The 16,601-nt window shown below is 34.5% G+C and overlaps 1 long non-coding RNA gene and 1 pseudogene across 1 annotated transcript; both read right to left on the bottom strand.

The window, feature by feature from the left end:
• Window positions 1-2,958: 2,958 nt before the first annotated feature.
• Window positions 2,959-7,194, bottom strand: LOC139859221 (diacylglycerol kinase 1-like; annotated as a pseudogene).
• Window positions 7,195-8,023: 829 nt separating this feature from the next.
• On the bottom strand, window positions 8,024-8,736 carry LOC139857229 (uncharacterized). The gene is made up of 3 exons (XR_011762403.1): window positions 8,618-8,736; window positions 8,348-8,530; window positions 8,024-8,052 (listed from the first exon to the last, which is right to left on the bottom strand). It is a non-coding gene; the product is annotated as an uncharacterized lncRNA (long non-coding RNA).
• Between the last annotated feature and the right edge of the window lie 7,865 nt (window positions 8,737-16,601).

Below are 16,601 nucleotides of genomic sequence, written 5' to 3'. Positions count from 1 at the left end.
GTTTATTATATCTAATGAGATGTTAAATTATTATATTATCATGATATTATGATATATTAATATATCTTAATATGATATATATACATTTAAATGTCGTTACAACGATAATCGTTACATATATGTCTCGTTTCGAAATCCTTAAGTTAGTAGTCTTGTTTATATGTATATAACTCATTGTTAATATACTTATGTAGATACTTACTTATCATAATCTCATGTTAACCATATGTATATCCATATATATATCGTCATGTCATTTTTACAAGTTTTAACGTTCGTGAATCGCCGGTCAACTTGGGTGGTCAATTGTCTATATGAAACATATTTCAATTAATCAAGTCTTAACAAGTTTGATTGCTTAACATGTTGGAAACATTTAATCATGTAAATATCAATCTCAATTAATATATATAAACATGGAAAAGTTCGGGTCACTACAACTACTATTCGTTTGGTACTTTCTATGGTTGCATTCGAGGACTTACATCTAGAGCAACTAGATGTGAAGACCGCATTCTTACATGGTAACCTTGATGAAGAGATCTATATGAGGCAACCCGAGGGCTTTGAGGTAAAGGGTAAAGAGAAGTGGGTTTGTAAGCTAAAGAAAAGTTTGTATGGATTGAAGCAAGCACCTCGGCAATGGTACTTGAAGTTTGATGATTTTATGAAGAAGATTGGTTTCTTAAGATGTGAAGCGGATCACTGTTGCTACTTGAAGAAACTCAAGTCTTCTTATATAATCTTATTGTTGTATGTTGATGACATGTTACTTGCAGGTTCCAACATGTCCGAAATTAACAAATTGAAGGGATTACTTTCCCGTGAATTCGAGATGAAAGATCTTGGTGGTGCTAGGAAGATACTTGGCATGAGTATTGCGCGTGATCATGTGAAGGGTACTCTATACTTGTCTCAATCCAAATATATTGAGAAAGTTGTAGAGAGGTTTAACATGGAAAATTCAAAGGCTCGTTCTATGCCTTTGGGTAGCACGATTAAGTTATCGAAAAGTCAATCACCAAAGACGATAAAAGACAAAACGGATATGGAAAAGGTTCCATATGCATCGGCCGTGGGTAGTATTATGTATGCTATGGTTTGTACAAGACCCGATATTACTCACGCAGTGGGAGTTGTAAGTCGTTATATGTCTAATCCGGGGAAAGAGCATTGGGAAGCGGTTAAATGGTTACTTCGTTATTTGAAAGGTACTTCTAATATGGGATTGTGCTTCTCTAAAAGCAATGTCATACTTAGAGGTTATGCGGATGCTAATTTGGGTGGATGTAACGATTATGGAAAAAGCACTACGGGTTATGTTTTCACAATAGGGAAGACAGCGGTTAGTTGGATGTCTCGACTACAAAAGAGTGTTGCTTTATCAACCACCGAAGCCGACTATATGGCTATTGCAGAAGCTTCTAAAGAGCTTGTTTGGTTGAAGAACTTCTTAGGTGAGTTGGGTAAAAGACAAGACTATTGTGTCTTGTATTGTGATAATCAAAGTGCAATACATCTTGGGAAGAATCCGGTGTTTCATAGTCGTACGAAACACATTAAGTTAAGGTATCATTTTATTCGACAACATATAAATGATGGTACTTTAGCATTGGCAAAAGTCCTTGGTACGAAGAATCCTGCTGATATGTTTACTAAGGTTGTTACGACAGAGAAATTGAGGTTTTGCATTACCTCAATTGGTCTTCTAATGAATTGATGAGAGAAGACCCCAACTAGAGAATTAGAGAGTTAATGTTTCAATTCTAACAAGTAGTGTTGAAGACCTTGTATCGAAAGTCTGCTCATCCTAAGTATGTGTTGAGTGTGCGTGTCCCAAATGGAGTTTGGCGGTATAATGGTGGTTTAACGTTCTTGGTTAGATCGTTGATATTTTTGGGTTGATGAAGGTTGGGTTTGTTCAAAGTCTCCAAGTGGGAGATTGTTGGAGATATGGAGAACTTTAAACAATTAGAGGGAAGATTCTAGGAAACTCACACGAAGCTTCCACGAAGTTGTTAGGAAACTCACATGTAGCTTCCACGAAGTTGTGAGGAAATTCACATGTAGCTTCCACGAAGCTGTCAGGAAACTCACATGTAGCCTCCATGAAGCTGTCAGGAAACTCACATGAAGCTTCAAGGAATTGTTTTTAGCTTACTCCTTAAACCATTCTATAAATAGACCCTCTTGTAACTCATTGTAAACACACCACAAATATTCAGTAATACATTTCTAGTTGGTCCGTGGACTAAAGCAATCACAACGATTGCATATAACCACGTTATCTCTTGTGTCGATTTACATTTATTGTATTTATAATCTTTCGTTCATTAAGTGGGTTAGTAATCTTGTAGAATTACTATCGGTGAGTGATCTCGTTGAATCACTTGCGTTGTTTTGGGTCCTAATATCCTTACAATTTGTACTTCAAAAAATGTTGAGGTGCATAAGTTTATTATTAAACGTCAATATGGATCGATTTTTGGTTCTGATAGTATGTTCGTTCTTTCGTTTTATGATTGATGTAGATGACACAATACAACAACAGGAAGAATAAATTAATTTTTAATAATGCAAAGGAACCTCTTTTTAAAGAAAAAGAGGTCTCTTTAACAAAGAATAAGAACCTGTTTTTATGACAAAACCGGTTTCAAAAGCAAATCAAAGAAACCGGTTCTAGAACCGGTCCTACACTTTTGAAACCCCTACCTATAGAAACCTGTTTTATAACCGGTTTCAAAGGCCTTAAAAACCGGTTTCAAAGGTCTTTTTTTGTAGTAGTTCGTTTCTCCTCTTTAAAAGATAAAAAATTGTGCCACATTAATAACAATTGTACCATTCACTTATCATCATCACCTTCCCTCCCCATCAGGTATACTATGTGCATTTTGAATCTACCATTTGACCCAGGAACGAATAAATTTCTCGCCAGGCTGCATAGCTAAATCACTTGTGTTATAAGTCTTCCGGTAAATGGAAGCTCTCAACCGCACCAAACTTTTTTCTTTCTTCACTTGTTTCTTCATCTTTAACGGTTTATATTAAGTATATATATATAGAAGAAGACTGATCACCTGCCATTATTTGGGAAGAACAGGTGACGACAGAAAATAGAGAAGGAGTGGGTGACGGCCAGATGAAAAAAAGAGAGGGTTAGGGATTAAAAGGCTGATACCATATGATAATTATAAAATAACACCCTAATGTGTGTATTGCATTCATCCACTTAAATAGAGTACAAGGCTAACAAACTATCCAAGAATAAAAAGATACATACAATCTACAATGCAATTAAAAGATATACAATATATATACTTAATATAAACCGTTAATCTTCTTCATCACTATCATACTCACTATCTTCGGGATGGGTCGATGGGTCGTATACGCTTTTGGATGGGTGGTTTGCAGTGGCTAACATGTTCACTTGACCAAAATGAGAAATCTCGATAGTAACAGTATCATCATTTTCTTTAGGTAGAGGGTGTTTCCATTGCTCCCCGTCGATCCTCATGAATGTATGATCAGCTGATCCCTTATGAAATTCAAAACGAATACCTCTTGCCTATGTGAAAAAGGTACAACAACAACTGAATATTTGAATATTTGGCTGACATATACATTACCTTTTCGAATAGAATAACATGTTACCTGTGCAAGACGGGTCCCGTTCCCATTTGGAGCATATAAAACAGGACCATGCCAAGCATTTCGAAACCCTACAACCTCGAGAAATCCATCATCAACGTAAGGAGGAGTCCATTCTTTCTGTTGAACACATATACACAAGTATATATGATCATCAAAATTTAAGTGGAAGGTGTTGAATCTAAATGTTAAACATAGTGTATGTAACTATGAATGTACTTCAATAAGATCAGAGTATATCTAAGAAACGAAGGTGAAAGTCAAAGGCTAACCTCACAAGCTCTCCTTCTGCTTGGTATGCCCCATGGACTGAGTCCACCAGAAAAACTAGGCAAGTTGAGGCAAATGATTGATTTTATGCTACATAATAAACAATCAGATAGCTATTACTCAACTAAGCCTAAATGCTTGACCGGTCAACTTTAAAGTCGAATTTATTGTGTAAAATCGGTCAAAGTTGGTCAAATACAGTCAAAGTTGGTCAGCTTCCAACAAGTCTCTAACTTGACTGGTTAGTCCACTAGTCCCTACAAGTGAACTGGCTAGTCCTCGACCAGCGACACTTTTACAACCTTGAATTACATCTTCAAATACAGAACAAAATAAGCAGAAATAATTTAAAGTGAAAAAGTTATCATACTTACGTTGGTGGTATGGAGAGGAGCTCCCATTGGCCTGGTTTTCTCATGATCCAAACTTTTGACGGTTGTCCTATATTACTGGCATAGGAGCACATAATAATGTGATTATATGAAAACTAGATATTTGAAATCCAGAGTTTTGTTCTTCAAAGATAATATAAATTATGTCTTATAGGACCAGAGTTTTGTTAATCAGTTTTCAGACGATTTCAAGCAAATCTTTTAATCTAAATTGTTACCGTGAAGATGCAAGAAATCCGTAAGACACTTGAGCTTCCATTCCTGAACGGAAAAAAAGTTTTTTTTTAACTTTAAAAAAAAAAAAAGGTAATTATAGACTTGGTATGAAAGCAAAAAGAATGATGAAGGAAGAAGAAAAGTTAGAAAGGCTACCCATGCTAAAGTAGTTCCAAAAACCTCCACGAAATGTGTCGTACCCTTCCTGCAAACACAACAAATGTCATATTATGTTACTCTTCCTTCATACAGAGCATATACGCGTTAACGTAACAGATAAACATAACCAGAAGTACATTTCAACTGATCATGCAAATTTATTTTATGGATTTTGCACGATTTTTAAAAAATGAATGACGGAGGGAAAAAAAAATTAAGTATAGAAGATACCTCATCGGGTGCATATTGTTGGGAGACAAGTTGAACCGCATGCAAAGTGTGTGGCAGGTCCAAAGATGCTTTCATCCGCATCAATACATGCCAGCTACAACACAAGAGGTCCGAATTAAAATGTCCTACTTCTAAAATTCAAGTATTAAGAACGTGTTGAATATACTGCATACCAAAAATTTATTAACAGAATACTGAATGTGCTGCATACTAAAAGTTGTCAAATTTCTTTTTTCAGTCTTATTCTAAAAGTGCAAACGATTCCAATAGGCTGATTAGTTTCGTATTTAAACAAGATAGACATCATTTATAATGCTATCAAATATAAGGTAGGTTTCGTGTTCCTTATACAACAAGAAAAATAACAATTACCTATCAACTTTCATCTCTTTCGCATCTCTTACTTTACCCAGAAACATCTTCACAGACTCAACGTCAGTATCAGGTTTTTTCTTTCCCTGCAAATCAGTATAAACAATGTTATATTTAATTTAAACTATTAATGTCCACTATCCACCATGGATGCAGTACAAAGGTCACTATCATGGTGTCTTTCATCGTCATGATGAAAAAACCGTTATTATTTTATATAATTCACATTTATTTGGGAAAAAAAAAAAAAAAAAAAAATCTTACCCAACCAAATGCAAATGGAAGATTGTTTTCCATTCCAAGCGGCACCATGGCTACTGGAGGTGAGTGCACTAACTTGAGATCAGAGATCACCCCAAGGATCCATCCAACAGTTCTATCCCCGCCTGCCAGCTAATTAATACACGTTCATAAATTCATAAATGAAGCAACTACTAACAAATAAAAGCAAATGTAATATAAACATAAATAATAAACACTTAATATACTTACTATAATTCTCAATCTCTTCTGGATTTCAGATGCAAATGAATCACCATCATGCTTATGCATCTCGAGGTTTAAAAACAGTTGACGTAGAACCTTATCAGGATCTTCTTCATTCAAATCAAATACCTAAGATACAACCAACATTAAACCCGATTAGAAATAAGTCCAGTCCGTCCTGGTTAAAATTTAACCCCGTATGGCCAAAAATTTAAAAAACCTGATTTTTGTTAAGAAGAGTTTGGTAGCTGACTAAAAGTTCTCCACCTAGCCGACCACCACTTCTTGAATTAACAAATACTATCACCGGAGAAGCAGGAACATGTGACGGTTTTTCACCTTCTGATCCACGTAACAGTATGTAATCACGTATCCAAAAGTCCTTCAATTTTTCAGGATATTAAAGACATAAAATAACTTCAAAGTGTAAATTTTCCTATACATAAAATAACTTCAAATTGTTGAGAAAGTTAAATCTTACCAGCAGGTGTAATGCTTTTTCAAGTTCTTGTAATACCAAATCCATCGGTGGGCGTCCTTCTCGATCGTCCAACAAACATTGATATGCAATCCGTGAAAACTCTTTCATGGAGTTGGAGTCCATGTACTCCTTCAACGTAGGATCAATAATCTGATTTAGTTTATTTTTCTTGTAGTAGATTTTGGCCATTTGTGGCAACAACTGCTGTTTACTTTCTGGATCCATAAAGAAGCACAAGCGTCCACATAGGACTTCAAATAGTACTACGCCGAATGAATAAACGTCCGACTCTTTGGTCAATATCCCGCTATGATGGTAAGAAGGATCACAATAGCCAGGTGTGCCGCACGGGTTGGTGATGAGAAAAGATTCATTTTCATTGGCACGACCAATTTTTGAAAGACCGAAATCCGCGATCATTGCTCTCCAGTTACTATCCAAGAGAACGTTAGCACTCTTAATGTCTCTGTGGATAATCCGTTCATGTTTTGCAACGTGGTTGTGCAGATGATCTAAACCACGTGCTGCGTCGATGCAAATATTCAGTCTCTGTTTCCATGTTAGTGTACAAGTGGGATTCCGAGAGTTACGTAGGTACTTATCAAGGCTTCCGAGATGCGCATACTCATAAATGAGAAGTTTTTCAGGGCCTTGGTCGCAGAAACCAACAAGGGAGATGAGGTTTGGATGTTTTTTATAACGCGATAGCAACTGAATCTCTGTTAAGAACTCCTTAAGGCCCTGACCAGAAATTCTAGTATCAAGTCGTTTTATAGCGACGGTGGTAAGTTCCGTTTCACCAGAGAGTGAGAGTTGTCCCTTATAAACAGGGCCATATCCACCTTTTCCGATGATAGTTGTGAAGTTTGTAGTGGCTTCTTTAATTTGCTCAAATGGTATACTAAGGTGATCCAGATCTTTAAATGGCATCGTCATGTGTAATTAAAATGATCTGGAGGATGATGAAAGAAAAAATAGTTGATAAAGATTAGTAGCAAAGGAGATGACTAATTAGATGAAAGTTAAGACATGACTCTTTAATTAAGGTGCTAGTAGTGGAAATGGTTAATGTTTAATCCTTAATAAAGCTATCTACTTCTCAAAAGTCAAACCTTGAGCGTCTGCAAAATGGACAATGAAATGTTCAAATTTGGTAGATCTAGACTTTCATAAACATAAATAATAATATAGGACATAGTGGACCCTCTTTATTTCCTTAGTATCAAAAGAAGATGACGTTTTGATTTTTAGTTTAATGTTTTAATAAATTAATAGTGGAAATTGTTTAAACTTTAACCCCATAAGATGATTCATCTTAAAACTGAAATCCACGTCTTTGCCAAAAAACAGAGAAAAAGAGTTATAAACCGTGTACTATTATTTTTTGTTACTACAAATTTTTAACACGCAACCGTGTTTTGTTATAATACTTATTACTGTGTATTTGAAATCATTATTGTTATTAAATTATATGTATTATCTAAATTATCTAACACAAGTTTGACTAGAAACTTTTTTATTTTTTTTGTTTTAAAACTTGAGCTTTACAGGTCGAACCTGCGCTTGGACCAAATGATTGAAAAAAATATAAACAACGTTACCATTCTCATCTCGTCCTCACACTATATGATAGCTATAGATGTAAACAGTAAGACCAATTCCCCAACTCATCAACAGACTTTACATTTTTTTTGGATAAGTAATCTTCACTGTACACTGGACATACCTGGTACAAAACCAGATGATGCTCTGAAATTATATGACTGACATACTGTCCTACTAGCTCCCAAGAACCTGCAAGTTAAGAACTGGAACTTATAGTCGATGCAGTTATAGATAAATTCATCGTGAACGTCTTGGGTCCACATCACTAATTTTCGCAAAGTTCACTGCTATTTGTTAATTTTTCTTTTAAAAATATAAGAGTATCATATGGTTGAAAAAAGTAGAAACTGATTTCGGGTTAATACAAATGTTTCAATTCTAAAACATAATTAAATAACCGTATTACCTGTTGTAGGCACACTCTTTTATGTAACCAAAGTCTGAAAGGAAGTTAAAATGCTAAAAATTTGAAGGAAGTAATCACCTTTCAGTTGTTGAAACTGAATCCACCAGATGGAACTTTAATATTAGTTCCCCCGCCAAAGTTGAAGCCACCATCTTCTACACCCTCCTCTTCCTCTTCCAACCAAAACGTCTTGAGAATTTCAACTGCTTTTTCATATAATGTTTCATATTATATATTATACTTCCCTGGCTCACCAAGTACCTACGAATCATAGCATACAGTTTATAAGTAACAGTATATAACTTTTCGATTATTAAACTTAGGGAGGGATATGACATGAGAGTGTACTTGATCTGATCATTATTACCACAAGAAGTGGCGTTTAATATTGCCCAAGCAGATTCTTTCTTTATGTCGAATTCAGCTATTTGAAGCAAATTCACCAAAGGGGCAATTAACCCTGCTTCAATTACAGCCTGTACATGAAAAATTGTGTAACTAATGCAGTAAAATATTGTGCTTCTTTCCAACAGACTATAAGTGTGTCAAGATGGGTGGTACAGGTAAGGGTCAAAAGGCTTTAGGGTTAAACTGGTTATTTTTTAGTGAGGGTTTATTAAGACTCGGTTAAATTAGTACCTTCACTCAGTTGAATGTGCTTGGCACATGGCTTATATCCTGTTTAATTTTGACGCAGTGTGCACAGCTTTCAGGTAAAACAAAAAGACAATAATAAAAATCTTAACATGGATATTTAAACACCATTCAACTCCTCTTTTCAGCAAGAAGCCAAACGTCGTAACAATTAAGGTGTAAATAAGATCATACACAGTCATAAGGCTCAACCACATGCATGGTCTTCATTTCCATTTACATCTATAAATAAGATCATACACAGTCATTAAGGGTTATCATGAAGAAAGTAACTTTAGGACCCATGGTGAATTAATGATAAACTTTAAGGACGTTTGGCGAAACGAAATTTTTTTTTTTTAAATAGAAAATAAATAAAAGCAATTAAAACTATCATTCTTGTTTTTTAGTAAAAAAGAAATAAGAAGAATGAAAGAGATGAAAAATGGGTTATAGATTTAAAGGTTTTAGAGCTTTAAGTGTTTCCATCCAATAATCAGCAGATTTTTTTTTAGAATAACATGCACACTCTTATTGTTTACGGGATTCGAACTTAAAGTTGATGATAGTTGTGAAGTTTGTAGTGGCTTCTTTAATTTGCTCAAATGGTATACTAAGGTGATCCAGGTCTTTAAATGGCATCGTCATGTGTAATTAAAATGATTTGGTGGATGAAGAAAGAAAAAATAGTTGATAAAGATTAGTAGCAAAGGAGATTAATTAGATGAAAGTTAAGACATGACTCTTTAATTAAGGTGCTAGCAGTGGAAATGATTAATGTTTAATCCTTAATAAAGCTATCTACTTCTCAAAAGTCAAACCTTGAGCGTCTGCAAAATGGACAATGAAATGTTCAAATTTGGTAGATCTAGACTTTCATAAACATAAATAATAATATAGGACATAGTGGACCCTCTTTATTTCCTTAGTATCAAAAGAAGATGACGTTTTGATTTTTAGTTTAATGTTTTAATAAAATAATAGTGGAAATTGTTTAAACTTTAACCCCATAAGATGATTCATCTTAAAATTAAAATCCACGTCTTTGCCAAAAAACAGAGAAAAAGACTTCGGAAAAAGAGTTATAAACCGTGTATTATTATTTTTTGTTACTACAAATTTTTAACACGCAACCGTGTTTTGTTATTATTACTGTGTATGTGAAATCATTATCATTATTGTTATTAAATTATATGTATTATCTAAATTTGTTGGAAAATGATGTGATGAGTCAAAATGTTTTTGCAGGAGTTTAGAGTCTGAATGTTAGAGTCTGGAGTTGCAGAATCTGTTGTGGTCAACGGTTTAATTACTTGATAATGAAGCTATGGGAATTCTGGAGATCTGGATAAATATTTAGAAGATCACGTTTTGATTTGATATTATCTCTAGAAGATAAACACTGATTTGTTTAGAATATTAATAAGTTTAAGTTTATCTTTTCCTTTTTTCTAGTCAAGTAGTTTTGGAAACCAAATCATAAAGATTTGGTTTATCTTGTATAAATAGGGGTACGATGATTTTGTATTTTGTATCTTTTGAAGCACGAATACTTTTCTCTCTTATTCTATCAATTCGTGTTCTCTCAATTTCATGTTCATATAATTCTTATTTATTGTTTATTGAGAGTCTTGTGTTCATAATCAAGTTATTGTGAACTAATAACTGGTATCAGAGCGGGTTTGGTGTAAATCCAACTTGGTAATCTTAAAACGATCCATACTTTGATTTAAGATGTCTACCAGTTCCATCCCAACTCCAGTTATGGCTGGAAAAGGTGTGCCAATTTTCGATGGCACAGACTTTGCAACTTGGAAGCTAAAAGTTCTATGGTTTCTTGGTTCGATTCATGAAGATGCTGAACAAGTTCTTACAGTAGGACCTATTATACCTGGTACAATGGTTGAAGCTGTTCCTGCTACAAGTACTGCTGCTGCTCAACCTGCTTATCTTCGTGAAAAACCAAGAGATAAGTGGACAGAAGCAGAAGCCATAAAGTTCAAGCTTGATAGCAAGATAAGGAGTATTATAGGTAATGGTGTTACTGTTCCAATTCTCAGGAAGATCAGTCATGCTAAAACTGCAAAAGCTATGTGGGATCTCTTGCTCAATGATTATGAAGGAGTCACAGTTGTTAAGACTCAGAAGAAGAAGAATTTGATAAGGTGTTATGAAAATTTTGCTGCTCAGCCTAAAGAATCCTTGAGTGATCTTCATTCAAGATTTCAGGTTCTGATTAATGATCTTGAAAGTGTTGGTGTAGAGAAAACACAACAAGTGTTGTGTCAAAAATTCATTGAATTGCTACCTTCAAACTTTGAATCTGTGATTACATCCATGGTAATCAGTGAGAAGATAGACAGTTATGAATTGAGTGAATTGTTTGGCATACTGTCAAACTTTGAAGAATCACAGTTGAAGAACAAGATCAATGCTAAGAAGGTGGTTAAAGATCCAGAAGCTGCATTAATAGCTACTACTAAGAAGAATAAGCAATTATTCTCAAGTTATTCTAGTAAGGTTGATTCTGAAAGTGATGAGACCTCTGATGATAGTGATTCTGATGAAGATGAGGAGATTCAAGATCTGGAAAGTCAAGTGGCTCTTTTGACACAAAGGATTGAGCAGAAGAAGTTTGGTTTGAAGAAGGGTAAAGGCAAGAGTACATTTGATCCAAAGAAAGCTAAATGTTTCAAGTGTGGTAAGGTAGGTCATATAGCTGCTGATTGCTGGTCCAAGAATGAAGGAGGTTCAAATTTCAACAAACCTGTTGACAAAGCAAGAAAGTACAAGCTCAAGTACAAGAAGATGAAAAGTGAAGCAGAAAAGTTGAAGAATAAAGAACAGGAGAAAGCATTGTACACAGAAGCATGGGAAGATGAAGATTCATCATCTGATGATGAAGAGGATAAGTGTCTGATGGCTATAATTGAAAAGGATAGTGGTTCTAGCAAGTTTGAGGAAGATTTGAAAGCTATTGAGAAGATGGATAAAGACTCTACTTGTAATAAAGGTTCTGCCTATAAGGTACAAAACTTTGTAAACTATCTTGATAATGAAAAAGTGAGAATGTTTCAGTATTTGTTGCTTGATTTCAATTGGTTCTTAGAGGATAGTGACAGGTTAAGAACACAGATCTTTGAGCTTAAGAACATCATCAAAGATAAAGATGCTGAAATTAAAGTATTAAAAGAATGTGAGGTAAAACTTGACACATATAAAATGGCATATTCAGAAGAAACTAAAAGGTTAAATACTGAATTAGGAAGATCAATTAAAAAGGCAAACCATTATGAAAATATTTGCAAATCTTGGTGTGTTTCTTCCAAAAAGAATTCTGATGCTATTGCTAAACAAATTCCAAATGATGTCAAAGCTATACTTGGTGAAAACTACACATTAGATAATAATGTGGAAGTTGATCCTATTATATTTAAGCCTGACATTTTACCAAATACTTTTGTAAAATTTGATGGTGAGAAAAAGATTTTAACTAATGCTTTTGTAAGATCATCTGAGTTTGTAAAATCATTAGAACCTGTTAAACCTTCAGAGACTATAATTTTAGACTGCAGAAATCCATCAGAGTCTGAACTATTGAAACCTTCAGACTCTAACAGTTTAGTCTCTAAAAGTGAAAGTGTATGTTCTGACCTAGTATCTTACACCCAAGAATCAAGTAGCATAAGTGATACTGAATCATCTTCTGATAGTGACACTTGTCCAGATCCTAAATGGTCAACTAAAAGAAAGTCAGAGTCAAAACAAGCTAAGACTATAAAAAAACTGAAAAGGAGAATTTCAAAGCTTAATGAAAGATTAAAGGGTCATGAAAAATTCTCAAAATCATCTTGTTTTCCTGAAAATTTTAAAAAGGTATGGAAACCTAAAGTTTGTGAAAATAAAGGTGTTTTAAAAACAGTTGTGGATAAGTTGATCAGGATTGGTAATAAAGCTTTTGTCTGGAGGGTTAAATGCACTCCATCTGAACCCACTGCAAAGTGGGTTCCCCCTAAGATTTAATCATTTTTCTTTTGCTTGTGTCTTGTGTAGCAGGGTAATAAGTGGTATTTAGACAGTGGTTGCTCAAGACACATGACTGGATGCAAAGAGCATCTTGTAGGGTTTGTAGAAGAAAAAGGTCCTTCTGTGAGATATGGTGATAATTCAGTTGCAAAGACTATTGGTTATGGTACTGTTATTGCTAGAAGTGTTTCATTCAAGAAAGTTACTTTAGTTGAAGGGTTAAAGCATAATCTGCTAAGTGTAAGTCAGATTGCTGATGAAGATTGTGAAATCAGAATAAGAAAGAAAGCTGGAATTATTTATGATCCAAAAGGAAGACCAACTCTTGTTGCCTGGAGATTCCAAAATGTGTATATGCTGGATTTGGATTCTGTTGATTCTGAAATTGAAACATGCTTGTATTCTCAAACTGTTCCAGAACTTAATTGGCTTTGGCATAAAAGGTTATCTCATCTGAATTTTAAAAATATTAATAAGCTTTCCAAAAAGAAGCTTGTTAGAGGTTTGCCTCAGCAACCTTTCAAGAAAGATAAACCTTGTTCTGCTTGCATAATGGGTAAACAAACCAAAACAAAGTTTCCCTCAAAATCCCTAGCCACTATTAGTGATCCACTTCATATGCTTCATATGGATCTATTTGGTCCAATGAACACTAGTAGTCTAGGTGGGAAAAGATATACTTTGGTTGTTGTTGATGAGTATTCTAGGTTTACCTGGGTTATCTTTTTAGCTGCAAAAAGTGATGCTCCTGAAGAAATCATTAATTTAATCAAGAAAGAGCAGGTTCAAAAAGGTGTTCTTGTTAAACAATTGAGAAGTGATCATGGCACTGAGTTCAAGAATGTTACTCTAATTGAATTTTGTGAAGAGTCTGGAATTGGTCAAAATTTCTCTGCTGTTAGAACTCCACAACAAAATGGAGTTGCTGAACGAAGAAATAGAACACTTATTGAAGCAGCCAGAACCATGTTATGCCAATCAAATATTGCACTCAGATTCTGGGCAGAAGCTGTCAATACAGCTTGTTATACTCAAAACAGGTCATTAATTGTGAAGAGGCATGGCAAAACTTCCTATGAATTGTATCATAAAAAGGTGCCTACTATTCATTACTTTCATGTATTTGGATGTAAGTGCTATATTTTGAATCAAAGGGATCAGCTTGAGAAGATGAGGCCAAAATCTGATGAAGGTGTGTTCATTGGTTATTCTTCTGTTTCTAAAGCTTATAGAGTGTATAATAAGAGGAGAATGAAGATTGAAGAATCCATTAACGTTTCTTTTGATGAAAGTCCCATTGAAATGGATCAATCATCTAGTTCTGAGCATTCTGCACTTGGTGAATTGTCTAATTTAATTTCTAGAAACAGTGTTCAGACTCTAGATTCAGAGTCTGAGACAGATGAATTTAATTTGTCTGGATTGAAAAATTCTGCAGATAATGCTCTCACTGAAGAAGTTCAACAAGAAGATGAGCCAAGTGTTACTCATGAAGATGATCAACCTTCTAATACTACTTTGAATCCTGTTGTTCCTATCAGAAAATCTTCTAGAAATATTGTTATTCCAAAGCATCTTGAAGATTATGTTGTAGATCCTACTGGTTTACCTAAAACTGGTTCTTCATCTCAGACACCTGTGTCTGATTTTGCAATTGCTAATTATTGTTTCTTCTCAAATTTTCTTTCACTCATTGAACCCAAAGAAGTAGATGAAGCATTGGCTGACAATGATTGGGTTGAAGCTATGACTGAAGAATTGACTGAGTTTGAAAGAAATGATGTGTGGGAATTGGTTCCAAAACCTGAAGGTAAAACTGCAATTGGTACTAAATGGGTTTACAGAAACAAGGCTGATAAAGATGGTATTGTGGTTAGAAATAAAGCAAGACTAGTGGCTCAAGGGTACAGACAAGAAGAAGGTATAGATTATGATGAGACCTTTGCTCCTGTTGCTAGAATTGAAGCAATCAGATTGTTTCTAGCATATGCTTCAGATAAAGATTTTGTGGTGTTTCAAATGGATGTAAAGAGTGCTTTTCTGAATGGTATATTGCAAGAAGAGGTGTATGTAAAGCAACCTCCTGGTTTCAAAAATAAGAAGTTTCCCAAGCATGTCTACAGATTGAAGAAAGCACTATATGGTCTGAAACAAGCTCCCAGAGCCTGGTATGATACTTTGTCAACATTTCTTTTGGAAAAGAAATTTTCTAGAGGAGCTATTGACAAAACTTTATTCATCAAAAAGGAGAAAGGTGATGTGTTACTGGTTCAAATTTATGTTGATGACATTATTTTTGGGTCTACTAATCCAATTTTGAGAAAATGGTTTTCAAATATAATGTCTAAAGAATATAGGATGAGTAACTTGTGTACTTTAAACTATTTTCTTGGGCTACAAATTAAGCAGAGTCAAGAGGGTATTTTTATTAACCAAAGTAATTATGTTTCTGATATGCTTACCAAATATGGTTTTAAAAATTGTTCCTCTTTAAGAACCCCAATGAGTATTTCTGAAAAACTTGATAAAGATGAATCTGGAAAACCAACTTGTCAATCAACCTATAGAGGTATGATTGGATCTTTGTTATACTTAACTGCTAGTAGACCTGATATAATGTTTGCTACATGTATGTGTGCACGTTATCAGTCAGATCCTAAAGAGTCTCATTATAAGGCTGTGAAAAGAATTTTTAGGTACCTGAAAGGTACTCCTAACCTGGGTCTTTGGTATGCTAAAGACTCAGGGTTTGATCTAATTGGTTACACAGATGCAGACTATGCAGGTTGTAAGTTAGACAGAAAAAGCACATCTGGTGGTTGTCAATTGTTAGGTCGTAAATTGGTGAGTTGGTCAAGTAAAAAGCAAAATTCAGTGGCCACTTCAACAGCAGAAGCTGAATATGTAGCTGCAAGGAGCTGTTGTGCTCAATTGCTTTGGATGCAACATCAACTATTGGATTTTGGATTAACTTCAACCAAAACTCCAATCATGTGTGATAATGAAAGTGCTATTGCTATTACTGAAAATCCAGTGTTTCATTCCAGGACTAAGCATATAGAGATCAGGCATCATTTTATAAGAGATTGTGTTGAGAAAGGCAAAGTGGTGTTAAAACATATTGGCACAAAAGATCAACTGGCAGATATTTTTACTAAGGCACTTCCTGAAGAGAGGCATTTTTATCTTCTTGAAAAACTTGGTATGCTAAATCCTTCAACAGAAATGTTGACAAGTGAAGATACTCTCTAATTATGTTGTTGTAAAAAAAAAAAAAAAAAAAAGGTAGAGTCTGATTTCCAGAGTCTGGATGACGTCATGTTTTCCAGAGTCTAAGGTTATTTACTTTCTTTTGTATTTTTGTGTATTTTTATTTTGTTTTAAAAAGAAAAAGGATTATTTTAAAAGGGGTAAACGGTAAATAAGTTGGAGGGTTAAAAGTAACTTTTTGAAATCTTGTTAGGATATAAATATCCCTCCATCTCTCTTCATCGATTTCAATTTTAAAACCCTAAATCCCTTTTACGTTCTTAACTTCAAAATTCCCTCAATTTTACTGCAATTTTCTTCGATCAAGCACAATGGCACGCACAAAGTATATTCCTTTTGTTCTAGTACCCACTCCAAACATGATCCGAGCTGTGGAGATCAAAGCCAACAAAGATGTTATGGT

This window comes from Rutidosis leptorrhynchoides, chromosome 7 (genome assembly GCF_046630445.1).
Source record: "Rutidosis leptorrhynchoides isolate AG116_Rl617_1_P2 chromosome 7, CSIRO_AGI_Rlap_v1, whole genome shotgun sequence".
Lineage (NCBI taxonomy): Eukaryota > Viridiplantae > Streptophyta > Magnoliopsida > Asterales > Asteraceae > Rutidosis > Rutidosis leptorrhynchoides.
Note: the sequence above shows the minus strand (reverse complement) of the source record. Positions and strands in the feature narration are given on the sequence as shown.